Below are 16,027 nucleotides of genomic sequence, written 5' to 3'. Positions count from 1 at the left end.
AATTTACAATAGAGAAGAAGCTACAGGTTACACTGTGACTGAAGAAAATTCTGATAACTGATTTCAGGGATGGGGATCTTTAATTTATAAGTGGGGAGACTGGGTTGGGCAAACGTAAGACCGGTGCAGGAACAGAATTTCCTGGCCTCTCTTTTCTTTTTAAACACAATATATTCTCTACTAGAACTCTGAAGTTGTGTATCTGGGAATAATTTAACATATTGTGTGTATGTTACTTTAACAAGATCCATTTAGACATAATATCATAAATTGGGACAACTATTGTTTCCAAATATATCGTCTAGTATGTACTAAAAAGAGATGCTAGCACCCACCTGCGTATTTTACCAACAGGAGAACCTAACCAGCAGCACATCTGCTGCAAGATCAGAGGACACTGACTTCTGTCAAAAAAAGCTATAGCAACCCACTTGCAGTCTTTACATTACAGTTTATTACACCATTTCACCCATTGGCATGCAGGTGAGCTATGCTCAGGTAGATTTCATCAGCACCCTTAACCTCAAAACTGAACCATGCAACTGAAGGAAATTGGTCAGACAAACATTAAAACATTACAAATATCAATTGTGCACTTATAAGAAACACCACTGGACAAATATCTTAAATGCATGCCCAGTCTTTTGGACTGTTCTAATAGATGATCTATGGTAAATTTGTACGCAACTCTCCTAATAAAAAAAAATGCTATATATGCATATGTAAGGGAGGGAGGAGGGAGGGAAGAATGATAAACTAGACAAAACATTACAAGTGGAAGAACTTTGGATACAGACTATCTCGCAGAAGCACCAGATTTTAAACCAGGAACTTGACAAAACATTAATCTGAAATGTGTGCTGTTGATACCGATACACTTATTTCCAACATTACTTCCTGGACTGGCACAGTGACCGTGGGCTGTAAGTTATTGTACTTTCTGTAAAGTCATGGTGTCGTAAATGAATTAAGAGAACAGCTCTATGGTGAGTAAAGCACATAGTTGGACATTAGTCATTTTTAAGATGTACTGAAAACTTAACAGCCTTTGTGTATTGCAAGCACAGCCAGCACTTCCTCCAAAGAACAGGGATTTTAAAGACTACCTTAAGGAAAAACTGTTTTACTAGGACAAATGAGGTGAAACTAAAAAAACAGAACACACAAATAAAATGTTTCTCAACAAATCATTCTGTGTATGCCTTTCATACCACCTCAGGTATTTAAATCTGGGTAATTTCTCCTTCACCACCCACCCCAAAGCAGGAGGCAGATGTTAACTGCCCAATCTGCCACTCTTTCACTGCATGACCGCGGGCAAGTTACATATCTAGTTTGTGTTCTATTTATAGAACACCAGTCACCATAGTATCCTGGCAATAGCTTCGCTAGGTGACTCAGTTTTCCCTTCTGCAATATATGAGAATAATGCTCACCTGCCTTTGCATAGTGTTTTGAGACCCACAGGCAAGAAGCACTAGGTAAGTGCTCAGTTTTGTTATCCTGACTGATCTTGCAATGAAGTCATAATCCTGAGTTTCATGACATCAGGCAGTGGTCATGAAAGTGAACATGAGGTTACAAATATAGCATTGCACTTTCATTTTCAGGGTCAAAGAGAAAAGAGAGATGGCATGTAAAACATCAGCTCTCCTGATCATTGTAATTATTGAACTTTTAGCCCCAAAAAAGTGAGCTTGAGTAAAGCTAAAAGTGTAAAATTTCTTTTACTCATACTCATCCACTGAAGTCCATTTGAAGAGTTAAAATATATGTATACTACAAGAGTAATATTTCTTGCTTTCTTCAAAAAGGAGATTATTTTTGCAGAGGTAAGAGAGAAAAAACAATACTAATCAATATATCATTTTGTTTCCAGGACACAAGATACACCCATCTCCTTTAAAATTACTCTGACTTTTCAAAGATTATGGACACCATTTTAAACAAACAGTGAGGCTAAGAACTCCCACCTTAAGGACAGTGCATATATAAATATATTATGGTCAGAACAGATGACAAAAAAACCTTGAACAAATATTAATTCTATCACAGAGACTACTGGCATATAAAAACAGAATGGAATGAAATAAAATAAAGAGACTGGCTGGAAATCAGTAACCTGAGGTGACAAGGAGGAAAAAAGAAATTAAACCTGGTGTGTGAATATAAAGTCTCAGAATTTAATGAGAAGCTAGAGAAGGCTGTAACTTGAAGCAAAAAAGTCATTTAAAAATGTTTTCTTGGAACTCATTTACTCCATCATAAATGTAGTGACGACAGGAGGGATGAACTGCAATTGGCAGAGGACAGTGGTGTCAACTTACAAATCATATATGTTGTATACAAACATTTCTCCTGATGGGATTTACAAAGCAGTTGAAGGAGTTAGGTGCCCAAGTGCCATGAAATTCAATGGGATTTGGTAGCCTAACAGGCTACTTTGAAAATCCCAGCCTTTGTTCCTAAAGCCATTCTAGTATTATTAAGAGTTGAAGTATTTTAAAAACCCAATTTGACAAAGGCTCTATTTTTGCATTTTTCAGTTTGGACAATGAAAATCAACGTTTATACTTAGATTCACTTTCAAGCTCTCAGTGCTTCAATGTTTGGGTTTCAAAAGAGACAGGGAAATGTTTGTGCAAAACCAACTGTTTTCCTGTTTTTAAACAAGGGTATGGAAATATTATTGGACTGTAAATTGTTTTTATGAAACCTGAGACCAAAGTCTGGAGTCAAATCTAAATATGAAGTTTTTGCTAAAGCTTTTTTTCCTTTTCTTTTTTTTAAAAAAGATGTACAATTCAGAAAAAGGGGGACATAGATGTGGCCATTTTAAAGTATAATTAGCCAGGATTTCAACAAAATTGGAGACAATTAAGGCCTGGGCCCTATTTTGTGTAGTGCTGCATGCCCTGAACTCATACTGGCTTCAATGAGTTAAGCCTGGTGAGGAACCTTCACCCATTTGGGCCCCAAGATGCTGAGAAATCTGAGCTACAGACTTTCCTGTTGTCTCTGCCCCTGTAAATGAAACAGCTACCATAAGCATAACTGTGGATGAACCAATCCACTCTGAAGTCCTGTTTTCACTCACACATTTCTGTCTTCAGCAGAACATATTCAGGTTTCATCACAACCAAAAGGTGAGGGTTGTGTGTGTTTTGTTTTTTAAAGTTTCAGCTAAGTCAGTTTATGAGCCATGTTTATGTGAAGTCACTTGGTCTGGCAGAGAAACCATGAAGTCTGCAGCTCAGATTTCTCAGGAAATTGAGGAGGCAATGGCCTTATTTTGTTCAGTTACAGAATTAATAGCATGTTTAAACAGCTAGCTATTCTTTCACTCTTTTGGAATCTTATAAGCCACCATGAGATTATTCCCACCCCCACCCCTCAAATCTTTTCTGGTTCATTTTATATCTGAAAAACTTATGTCCAAAATTTGCTGTTTATATTAAAGTTTACATAATACAACAGCAATTTACCAATGCTGATCCAGGCTCCCACACAAACTTAATAAAAATGTTTATATAAAAAACAGGTCACCGGCACAATGCATGTAATGCAGAAGATCTCATAACTTTACACTATTTATGATTATAGTAGAACCAAAAGGTCACAATTATTATTGAACTAGGCATAGTAAAGAACAAAAAACACCCTAGAGAGCGGAAGACAGCCATCATGCCCCCTGCCTGACCTAATCTCTTCCTATGTCATGTCATGTCCCATCTAACCTAGACTGTAAATTCCTCTAAGCAGGGACTTGGTTTATTTGTTGGTGCTAGGCACATCTACGGTGTCATATTAAAAATTATTTGTTCCCTGCCCCGAAGTACATGAATCTACATACACACAACAGAAACGCAAATATACAAAAATAAACACACCTTTCATGTGTCAAGAAAAACACAGAACTTGTTCTTTTTCCTGAAAGCTGACAAACCAACCCCTCCCCTTTTCTGTCCACATGCCATGGCCAATCCAGTTTGTCTCCTTTCATCCTGCACACCCTATTTACAGCTACATGCTCTATCAGAGAGAACAGACTTGCAAAAAGCATGTAAAAGGTTTTATCATAGAATCATAGAATATCAGGGTTGGAAGGGACCCCAGAAGGTCATCTAGGCCAACCCCCTGCTCGAAGCAGGACCAATTCCCAGTTAAATCATCCCAGCCAGGGCTTTGTCAAGCCTGACCTTAAAAACCTCTAAGGAAGGAGATTCTACCACCTCCCTAGGTAACGCATTCCAGTGTTTCACCACCCTCCTAGTGAAAAAGTTTTTCCTAATATCCAATCTAAACCACCCCCACTGCAACTTGAGACCATTACTCCTCGTTCTGTCATCTGCTACCACTGAGAACAGTCTAGAGCCATCCTCTTTGGAACCCCCTTTCAGGTAGTTGAAAGCAGCTATCAAATCCCCCCTCATTCTTCTCTTCTGCAGACTAAACAATCCCAGCTCCCTCAGCCTCTCCTCATAAGTCATGTGTTCTAGACCCCTAATCATTTTTGTTGCCCTTCGCTGGACTCTCTCCAAGTTATCCACATCCTTCTTGTAGTGTGGGGCCCAAAACTGGACACAGTACTCCAGATGAGGCCTCACCAATGTCGAATAGAGGGGAACGATCACGTCCCTCGATCTGCTCGCTATGCCCCTACTTATACATCCCAAAATGCCATTGGCCTTCTTGGCAACAAGGGCACACTGCTGACTCATATCCAGCTTCTCGTCCACTGTCACCCCTAGGTCCTTTTCTGCAGAACTGCTGCCTAGCCATTCGGCCCCTAGTCTGTAGCGGTGCATTGGGTTCTTCCGTCCTAAGTGCAGGACCCTGCACTTATCCTTATTGAACCTCATCAGATTTCTTTTGGCCCAATCCTCCAATTTGTCTAGGTCCTTCTGTATCCTATCCCTCCCCTCCAGCGTATCTACCACTCCTCCCAGTTTAGTATCATCCGCAAATTTGCTGAGAGTGCAATCTACACCATCCTCCAGATCATTTATGAAGATATTGAACAAAACCGGCCCCAGGACCGACCCCTGGGGCACTCCACTTGACACCGGCTGCCAACTAGACATGGAGCCATTGATCACTACCCGTTGAGCCCGACAATCTAGCCAGCTTTCTACCCACCTTATAGTGCATTCATCCAGCCCATACTTCCTTAACTTGCTGACAAGAATACTGTTGGAGACCGTGTCAAAAGCTTTGCTAAAGTCAAGAAACAATACATCCACTGCTTTCCCTTCATCCACAGAACCAGTAATCTCATCATAAAAGGCAATTATCCTCAGTTGCATCACTCTCTCCCATGTGCAATGTAGAGGGGAAAGCAGCTGTGATGGTCAGATTTCCCAGCAAGGTCTCTGGATGCAGGGGACTGGGAACACACAGGCCAGTCCTTGCTCATCTCATTCCCCCACATCAGAGTCCTGCTGCTGGCAGCTTCCCTGGATGCTTAATTTCTCTTCCATCTGGTCTCTCCTAAATTAGGTTCCAATCCCATAAACATTTGCTACCCTTTTCTAGGCAGCGAGAAGCTTCTAGTTACCATAGGCTGACTCAGTGTCTGAAATTCACTTGTGCTGGACTCCAAAGTAAGCCTAGTCACTAAACACACCTTTTTTTGCTCAATTTTTGTTTACAAGCTAAAATGAACTAAAAAAATGGGGGACACATTTGAGGCTTCTAGACCCAAAATGTAACCCCATTTTCTCCTGTAGCCAACTGCATGTGATTGTTTAAAAATGGTTGTCATCTTTGATTCTGCTCTCTTGAAGGTGGGAAGGAGGAGTTTGTTTATTGAGAGAAGTAATAAAATCAAAACTGGATATTCTGCAGTCCTCTCTCATTGAGTGACCTGGCACTCATGAACAATCCTATAGAACACTGAGCACCAGTGAGGGAAACAAGCCACAGTACAGAAACATTTTAGGTAAGTTTCCAAGGACAAACTGACATATCCTTTCAGTCCTTCAAAATAAAAAGGTAAGACTCTTAGCATTACTTCAGTTCTAATAATTTTGGGTATTTAGAAACACAAGGAAGTGAAATCTTAACCATCTAATACAAGTTTCACCACATTGCAGTCTGCTTATCTTTTTGCACTTCAGTTAACAGAGAAAATGGGTTTGTTTTCAATTTCAGAATTGCACGCACTAGCCCAATTCTGCAATATGTGAGCAGCAAATGATTCAAAACAAAGTTTTATTTTAAAAGTTTTTTGAAGTATTATACAATTTTGTAAAATACACGAGTATACTAGGTACCAAATACTCTGCCCAGCCTTGACTGTGGCACATACACTGACAATGATGGCCATTATTCACCATGCATGCAACTGTAGTGGTTATAAGTTGCACAGACACGGTTCAGGCACTTCTATCACTGTGCAGATGACAGTGGCAAAATGACTGAGCCCTTTCTAGAGCTACTCCCACTGAATTATGGGTCTCTATGTTTTGCCAATGCAGAGAGGACCAACCGGGTCTCCATTCTGCAGCCACAAAAATTTTGATTTTGTTATAATGTGAATGTATCCTTTTGTCTTAGAAGTACATGCATTTAAAAAGGAATAGAAGATGAATTCCACTCACCTTTTCAACTCAGCAGAAGTAATTAGTAACTCCAACCATCAATATTACACTTAAATCCACTTAGTGTCTCCTTAACCTGTCCCCTTTTCAACAGCCTGAGGGGACACAAGGGCCCTGTGTGCACCCTGAAGGTCAACGGATTTAGGCTCCATCAACTAAAGGGGGAAAAGTTCTTGAACAGAAGGGCACTCACCAGAAATGCCCCATCGACCTCCTTGTAGGTAACTGCTGAGCTCCAGCACCTCAGCTGGTGGTACCACACAGTTTGTCTCTCACTTAATGAGCAAAGCCCCAAGCCATTTAGGGCTTTATAGAATAAAACCAACACCTTGAAATGCTCCGGTCACAAAACGGCAGACAGTACAGATGACCGAGCACAGATCTAAAGCATTCCCTGTGAGAAGCTCCATGGAGCAAGTGAGCCCCCACATTCTGGTCTTCAGGTGTAGCCCACGTAAAGTGCATTGTAGCAATCTAACCATGAGCTGATACAAGCACTGATCACTGCAGAAGTGGTTCACCTTCTAGACAAAGGAAGATTAAAAAAAACCAACATTTTTGTTCACTGCTGCTGTCTGGACATCTAGAAGCAGCTGGGAATGTAACAGAAGTCCCAGATGGGGAACCTGTGTCACAAGCAACAGGAAAAGTCTTCCCTTCAAAGCATCCAAACCAACCTTTCCACCCACTAAATTGCTTCCCCCACCCTCATAGTATTACCTCAATCTTATCTGGATTGAGACTCAACCAACTAGCCCTCCCCCGCCTCCCATATTTAGTTATCCACTGGATAAGATACTCATCTGCACCAACTGGGCCAAATGAGACTGAAGTATAAGGCTGGCCAATGCAATTCTATTTATTTATATCACAGTCATCCCCATAGTAATTAAGCATCCAAACTTAACATCTGCAACGGAGATCACTGACACATGCAAGTCTCAAACTGCACGCCCAACTCAGTGACAGAAGAATGTGCAATCTAAAGCCACAAGGAAGATCTGTTTCTGAGATAAATCTATCCCCCTTCAGACGTAAGCTACTGAACCCTGCTCTCCACTTAAAATTTAGATCAACATAGCTATGTCACTCAAGACCAGGGTGGATTTAAAAAACAGATTTTTTAAAGATCAAATCTGTTTATTGAAATTTGATTTTTATTTCATTATTTAAATAATAAGGTTTTATTTAAAAAATTAAACCCATTTATTTCATTATTTAAATTATAATAAGGTTTCCTTTAAAAACTAAACCCATTTAAAATGAAATTTGAAATACAAAATATATGTTAAAGTCTAAACTTATAATATCTTCAAACGAACAGTTAAATAAAAAAAGTTGAATCCATGAACCTCTATCAAAAGGTTCCTTTTCTATATAGAGAAAGAATCGGGGGGGGGGGGGGGGGAGGGAGAACATCTAGCTTTTGAGGTTAAGCTTTGTAAACATGGCACAGTATGTCATGTACTGTATTAAAGCCTGATCCTGTGGACCAACAGACTGACAGTCATCACACATGTTGGGACCTGGCCTCTGACTCCAGGAGACACCATCATGTATCTCATCAGGATCATCCACTGAGTCCATCTGGGTAGTTTCATACTCCTATTTTATAGCTTCTCCCTACCTGAGATCTGAGTGGTTGCATCCGATGAAGTGAGCTGTAGCTCACGAAAGCTTATGCTCAACTAAATTGGTTAGTCGCTAAAGTGCCACAAGTACTCCTTTTCTTTTTGCGAATACAGACTAACATGGCTGTTACTCTGAAACCTGAGTTCTCATGAGCATCTGTGACTCCACCCACCATGGAAGTTTATTCTCCAGCTCCTGGAAAAACACTGATCTGCCCACTACCAGGCCCTTGCTTTTGGGCACCTTAAGTAAATGGTCTTGCTCTGTCTCCTTGCACATGTGCACAGACAGTGATACAAACAAACAGAAATCCATCAGGTTTCACAGTGGTAGCCATGTTAGTCTGTATCAGCAAAAAGAACGAGGAGTACTTGTGGCACCTTAAAGACTACCAAATTTATCTGAGCGTAAGCTTTTGTGGGCTAAAACCTACTTCATCGGATGCATGCAGTGGAAAATACAGTAGGAAGATATATATACACACACACAGAGAACATGAAAAACGGGTGTTGCCATACACACTATAAGGAGAGTGATCAATTAAGGTGAGTTATCAGTAGGAGAAAAAAACCTTTTGTAGTGATAATCAGGATGGCCCATTTCCAACAGTTAACAAGAAGTTGTAACAGTGGGGGGGGGGGGGAATAAGCATGCAGAAATAGTTTTACTTTGTGTAATGACCAATTTCTCAACCATCTCCCTCAGTCTCTATACAAATAAAATACTGCAATGCAAAAGGTATGTGGGTTACACAAGCAGAAATCTTAGATTATTGTTCTTTTGTTTTTCCGGGTGAGAGTCTGGAGGAGAGGAGGAGGGAGAAGAGAAGAGGAGAGAAAACTCCCATGGCTGTAAAAAAAAAAAAAACCACATTTAAGAATATTTTCAATACATTCCTGTACCTCTGGGTAAATAAGGAACACATGCCAAATGTAAACAATGTGACAAAGGCAATGCTCCTCAAAAGGCAATGACTTTGAAAATGATGCGGGCATGTCTGAACAATCTGGATCAGCTGGTTAGTAAACTTATTTTTACACCATTTTAATAGACTGCCATATCTTACTGTGCTAATAAATGATGACAGACTATTCTCAGACATTTGAGTTTTGGGTGGATTACTTAAGAATTTCAAAATATTTGTGTTCTAAATATAATTGATATGTTAATTGTGGGAGTATTTATCAGTTACATTTTTACTATTACTGCTGGACTTAAGATTATTTTAATTGTTATATATATATATATATAAATTGTTCAAACATTCTACGTGAAGATTTCCTGTTTAAAAGTAATGTTTTATTAGGTATTTATGAATTTTAACATTTAAAAAATGTTTTCCCCAAAGCTGTTTGGTATGTTGCTAAAGATAATAGATTCAGATGATCTTATAACTTGGTACTAACAATTGTAGTAGGGAGAATCATTCATTTACAAATATATATAAGGCAGTGCACTAACGGTCAGTGAGTGAGAGTGACTTTCGTTTATCATTTTGTTGCAGAGTCCGGCTTAGATATAAGGAGTTAAGAATGTCCATCATCTGCAATGTCTACAACTTCAGAGTTATCTGCTGGTACCACCAGCAGTGCTGCAACTAAACATCCATCAGACAATAAATTACCTATATCAAAACAAAGACCTTCTTCATCGTTTATGTAACAAATTCTCCCTTTCGTCTTTTTCAGAACAAACATTTAATTGACATGGTTGAATCATTATGACCTGGCTACGCACCACCTGGCAGAGCAGATATTCCTGGATACAGTGTTCGAGAAGGAAATTGAACAGTATGCAAAAAGCATTGATGGGAAATTAGTTCATCTGAGTCTCTGATCACTGAAGCAATGTAGACAATGATCTAGTAACTAATGCTTGCGTGACAGAAGATGGGACTGTCTGTTTTACAAAAATAACTGATACATCAGAAAATGCACATATAGCAGAATACTAAAAGAAGTAGCGGGAAAAGCTCTGTGAACAAACATTCAAGTGTTATGTGCATAGCTTTGTCACAGAGATAACTGCAAATGTAGCAAAGATGAGAAGAAATCTAGAAGAAGGTAATGAAGGGAACCTGAAACTTATAACACATGGGTGCAATGGCCATTTGGTGTTTCTTTCAGCTAACGACTTAACTCCAGTAATAAAGCAAACTTGCTGAAATTGCTAACACTTCTATAACCACCATTTCTTTTCAGCTTCACTGAAGAGAGCAGGAGGATACAAACTAATTCTTCCCAAGATGTACAGTGGAATTCAGTGGTTGAGTGTTTTGAACAATTTATTAAAAATTGGCCTATTCTGAGGTGGAGGGAGGTGGTGGAATCTCCTTCCTTAGAAATTTTTAAGGTCAGGCTTGACAAAGCCCTGGCTGGGATGATTTAATTGGGGATTGGTCCTGCTTTGAGCAGGGGGTTGGACTAGATGACCTCCTAAGGTCCCTTCCAACCCTGATATTCTATGATGACAATTTGTGGAGAAAATCATGACAAAATAGATGGAACTATCACTGCCAAAGTAGTCAATACCGGACTAAAGAAAAATGTAGAAGATATACTGAAACTTATTTCCATAGCTTTGGACCAACTGCAGAAAGATTGCTGTGGTTTTGCTGGGGCCGTTAAAATTCTGAAAGAACTTCAAGACACACTGAAGAAAGAGATACCCAACAACAAAGTTAAATTGCAGGCATTAAAAAAGCAGATGGATCAAGTACTTGCTTCACCTCATTTTCTTACCAATAGGCTCAACCCAATGCACCAAGGTAATCTGCCAACCTGCTGAAGAAGCAGCAGCAGCTGCTGCTGCGACATGGGCATCTAATCATCACTCATCAATCATGCCAACCAGAATGTCAACACTGGAGGAAGGTGACCATTCAAGCAGTACATGTTTGCTGATGTTTTTTAAAAAAGTCCCATCACTGAACTGGTAGAAGTTACTAGCTAAGCACCCGGAACCAGAGTCTGTTGAAGTGCTAAACCAGCTTTCAACAGCAATAGCCTCTCCTGCAGGCACAAAAAGAATATTATCTTCTTTTGGACCAATACAGTCAAAGTTGAGATATCAACTGGGAGTTGAAAAGCAGGAAAACTTGTCTCTCTTCCAGTCTATGAATAAAAACGGAGTGTGGGAGATGAGATCTACTAGTTTTAAAAGTTTGAAGGACAGCCTAAGTAATTTAGGAGACTGTCATCTCATTTTCTAGAGACTTAGGTGAGTAGGAACTTGCACTCCAGCCACCTTCATTTAGGCAAATTTGAAAATGTTTCCAGGCTGACCTGAAATAATCAGTTTAATTCACTGACTACAATTAATCCCTATGTTCCTTTAATACATCATTTAGCTGTAAATGTGAAACATGTTTTGATAAGAGAAATCTATGTATCCAAAACATTTAAAATTGTTTTGTTTCATAAAAATAAGTTTTATATGCTGTTATGTTTAATTACATTCCAGTTACCACCCTAATGCAACTTGATACAAATCATGAGCAAAGAGTTAATTACATAAGTAGGCAATATATCATTCACCATTTTCTAACATACTAAAAACGTTCATTCAATAAGAATCTGAAAATATGAAGCTAAACAATTGCTCAAATAAATATGTTATAGTGTACCCTAAGCAGCAAAAAAGATGTACCAAATCTCATGCAAAGGCTCCATTTAGTTGTGAATCAACATGTTTTAATGGTTATATCTACCAATAAGAATGCACCTTTCTTTAGAAAATAACTGAAATACATATGGAAAAGCTGGTTTAAATCAAGGCTTTCCACTTGATTTAAATCTCTTTAAATTGTCTTGATTTCAATCAGTCCACCCTGCTCAGGGCTGTGAAAAATTCATACCCCTGAGTGCCATAGTGAAGCTGACCTAACCCCCAGTGTAGACACAGCAGGCCAATGGAAAAATTCTTCCGTCAACCCAGCTACCACTATTCAGGGAGGCGGATTACCTACATCAGTGGGAAAAAAAATCTTCTGTCAACATAGGAAGCGTCTACACGACAGCACTCCAACTGTGATGCCCATAGTGTAGAGAAGCCCTTGGACTGTAAACCACATTCTGCCATCACAATTACAATGACTTCAATGGATGTACTCTGGATTTACACCATTGCAACATAGCAGAAATTGGCCACAATATAAGTTAAAGTTTCACATTTTGCTTAAACTGGTCAAGCAGACAGCTATGCACAGTACAAGATTAAAGATCAAGCAAAATGTGGTTCATAAAACTTCAGAGAAAATAGCCAACAGCCATTTCTTCCATATACAGAAAAAAGTGGATGGGATAAAATATCAAATCACTCAGATATGTTCTTACCATATTTCAGTTTTAGAGTTTTTAAAATTTGCAACCAAACAGCTAATCACTTGTTCCACTACGTATGACTATAATCACTGTGGCCCAAACAAAATTCCATAAAATTTAGATCTAGTATAAAGAATCTAAAATAAATATAACAGAAAGGAGAATCTTAATCTGGTCTCTAGAGCTCCTCCCTCAAATAACTCTACCTCTAGAAACAACATCTTAGTCTTGAGAAATGCAACTAAAATGTTGTAGATGAAACCAATTTTTCCTCACAGTAAAATTGTACACATAGATTCCCTTCTACACAGTGCCATGGAGCATATTTGGGAATACACTCAGCTGTAAAATCTGAATTTTACAACTAAGCCATATGGTTGCCTAATGGAGTAAGAAAAGGATTTTTCCCATTAAACTGGGTAAAATGTTTATAACCTGGATGGCTCAAAAATGGAGATGAACAAAACAAAAATATTTTGCTTTTCTTAAAATAACCACAGTTTGACTCTTAAGAGCACTAATAAATGTTGCCATGTATCCCCCCTGTGCAGATTTGAAGTAAACTGAGATTTCAGTAGAATAAAGCAAAAACCCTGAAATGCTCACTTAGGATGAACTTTTTTAAAATAAAGTTCTAGGAAAGATCAAAGCTCCCTCAATATGGGAAACACTCCACTGGATTTTAATGTAAGCTGTTACCGCTTCACCAGGCTAGTGATCTCTTCAGCTGATCTGCTAGAAGACTGATTTAGGAAACTGAAAAGAGAAAGGAACCAGCTGTCAAATCTACCTTCAAAACACTCTGCAACAAGTGCTTCTTGCAGTCTTAACAGCAGCGGTGGGACAAAGAGCACACAAGATGGGAACAACTCCACCCACAGGAACCACATGCAAGCAGCTCAAATACCCTGCCCTAAGGAGTTTACAGTATAAAGCTTATGCTCAAATAAATTGGTTAGTCTCTAAGGTGCCACAAGTACTCCTTTTCTTTTTGCGAATACAGACTAACAGGGCTGCTACTCTGAAACCTAGCATAAAGAGAGAGTATTAAGAACAACAAAAATGCGTGCACACTCACAGCAGGAGAGATAGGAAGTGATGAAAAAAAGTTATTGAACCATGAGGTTTATCACTCATAGCAATTCCACAATTCTTATTTAGACCTTTTTGGGAATTAATGATTTCAGGGTTTTTTCATGCATGAGGCAGACTCTTTAAGAACAGAGAAGATTACTTCACTCAGCATAACCATAACTTGGGTCTTATCTTTAGTCACAGTGTGTATTCTTCACAGTATTGAGGAGTAACAGAAAATAAAGAGCTTGGGAGAACATATTCCTGGAGTAGAGTGGAGTGGAAGAGCCTTCAAGGAGGACTGGAAGTTCTAGCTAGTTGTTGACATTAAATGTGGGTGGAGAGGACTTTCACATGGAATAATATGGACAGGGTTTTTCTGCATTTCTTTTGCTATTATTACAGGTTTGTGCCTCAATAAAAGACTTCATCTCACAGCCTCTCATCCTTCCCACAATGAATAGATTATAATGTGTTTAGGTTAGTTAAACAGACATAAGTATCACAAGCCCTAAATCTGGGCTTTACTGAAGAGCAAGTAGAATATGATGGGTTCTGAAGGAACAAACGCCTTTAAAAAAAAAACAACCCACACAGAACTGAAAAACGTGTTAAGAAAAACTATGAAAGAAAAGTGTACATTTTCATGTCACCTTCCATCCAGTGATTTCAACACACCCTCAGACTTAAAACTTCACAGCCATCCTGTGTTGTCCTCATGATCCCATTTTTGCAGGTGGGTAAACTGAGGCACAGAGGGGTGAAGTGACTACCCAAGTCACATAGCAAGTCTGTGGCAAAGCTGGGAACAGAAGCAAAATCTTCTGAATTCCAGTCTTGTGCTTTAGACACAAGACTGACTATAAAGAATTGGTTTCATGATAATGTAAGGTATGTTTGCAGGTTTATTCCATTCTGAAAGTCCTGCCCCAAGTGTAAGACTAGTAACATTCTAGTCTTTGTACATATACTCACCACACCTGTCTTGAGCACCAATTACTACAAGACAGTTCTGAAAAACTAATGTAGTTAAGAGGGGATGAGAAATAGACAGATAAAAGTCTCCCTAAAAATAGCAGTTTGTATATCTGCTGTAAAAATCCACTAGTTTTAGGCAAAGTCTATACTACAAACTTACATCGCATATAACTACTGAGCAATGTAGTTATACCAACCTAATCCCCAGTGTAGACAGCATTAAGCCAACGGGAGGGCTTCCCCCGTCAATATAGCTACTGCCTCTTGCAGAGCTGGACTAAATACGCCAACAGGAGAAGCTCTCCCCTCAGCAAAACACTACAGTGAGGCTGCTGCAGCATTTTAAGTGTAGACCTACCCTAAAACTTGACCTCTCTCCTGCCTAAACATCCTGCTTTTAAATAGCAAGTTTCAAAAGAATGATTCAGACATTTCTAAAGTTAAAGTACCAAACTCCTTGGTTTTGTGTGTAAGAGTTTTGCACTGGCTTAGGTTACGTGGTAATATTAAACATTTTGTTAGCTCTAAAAATAAGCAAGAATTGTGTAAAGTAATAATACCAAAAATTAATCCTTAACCCAAAGTAATGTGAGGATTTAGGGGGTGGGGAGAGGAAGTGGAAGACAGAGGAGGCTAGCCAAAGCATCATGAGGTAAACAAAGAGCTGGCCATCATTTCTGAATTTCCTGGATTTTGTCTTTATTGTAATCATAACATTTTTAAAGGTCATTTTCTGTACTGATAAGCTAAAAAGGCAGTAACTAGTATGAAGTGGAACAGAGCTTTCACAACCACTTCTGTAAAAGTTGTGTTTCAGAGGCATTATAAAAACAAACTTTGCTCATCTTCCCCAAATTATACATTATCAGTATGTATTTACACTAATTACTACAGCACCTGCACATAACACCTCAGGAGCACAAAAAAAACACCTCCAACACTGCAAACTGATTTAGTCTCAGTTGCTCAAGTTTTATAGCATAAGCTTAAAAATAAACACTTTAAACAAAAGTTAAATCAAACCACCATACTGAACTGGGGCTCTCACATAAATACAGGGCCAGTCAGGTAAGAATCCAAACCCAGATTCCACTGGGGAATATGATATGACCAAGGGAATTGCTAAAAGGAGCTGGTAGATATTAAAAAAGCAAGACCTTTCCAAAGGCTGATTTGATGCCATTTGTTGTGAAGGGCTCCATTTCAATGGAAAGTGCTGCTCCTCCCGTCCTGCACATCCTCCCCCTCCCTTTCCTTCACTCACATCCAGTTCCAATTTCTCTCCTTGAAAAAAGCAGCTGCTCTCACACCAGGAGGGCCCCTCCATTTCACCAGCCACCACCACCCCAGAGGCTATTGCCTTGATCTTCTGCTTTATTATAAGCATTCATCATTTACTCAAATTAAGATGACTAAGGG

The 16,027-nt window shown here is 39.1% G+C and overlaps 2 protein-coding genes across 7 annotated transcripts in view; one reads left to right on the top strand and one right to left on the bottom strand.

Annotated features, from left to right (window-relative positions):
- Positions 1 to 10,343, top strand: part of LOC140911093 (interferon beta-like) — a 116,497-nt gene extending 106,154 nt beyond the window's left edge. Inside the window, exons 4-7 of the mRNA XM_073343401.1 lie at positions 5,787 to 5,941; positions 6,697 to 6,819; positions 9,032 to 9,252; positions 9,923 to 10,343. The gene's annotated coding sequence lies outside the window, so the exon portion shown is untranslated. The remainder of the gene's footprint in view (positions 1 to 5,786; positions 5,942 to 6,696; positions 6,820 to 9,031; positions 9,253 to 9,922) is intronic.
- Positions 1 to 16,027, bottom strand: part of UBAP2 (ubiquitin associated protein 2) — a 136,219-nt gene that overhangs the window by 115,069 nt on the left and 5,123 nt on the right. The window lies entirely within an intron of this gene.

Source organism: Lepidochelys kempii, chromosome 5 (assembly GCF_965140265.1).
Source record: "Lepidochelys kempii isolate rLepKem1 chromosome 5, rLepKem1.hap2, whole genome shotgun sequence".
NCBI lineage: Eukaryota > Metazoa > Chordata > Testudines > Cheloniidae > Lepidochelys > Lepidochelys kempii.
This window is presented reverse-complemented; position numbering and strand designations above follow the sequence as displayed.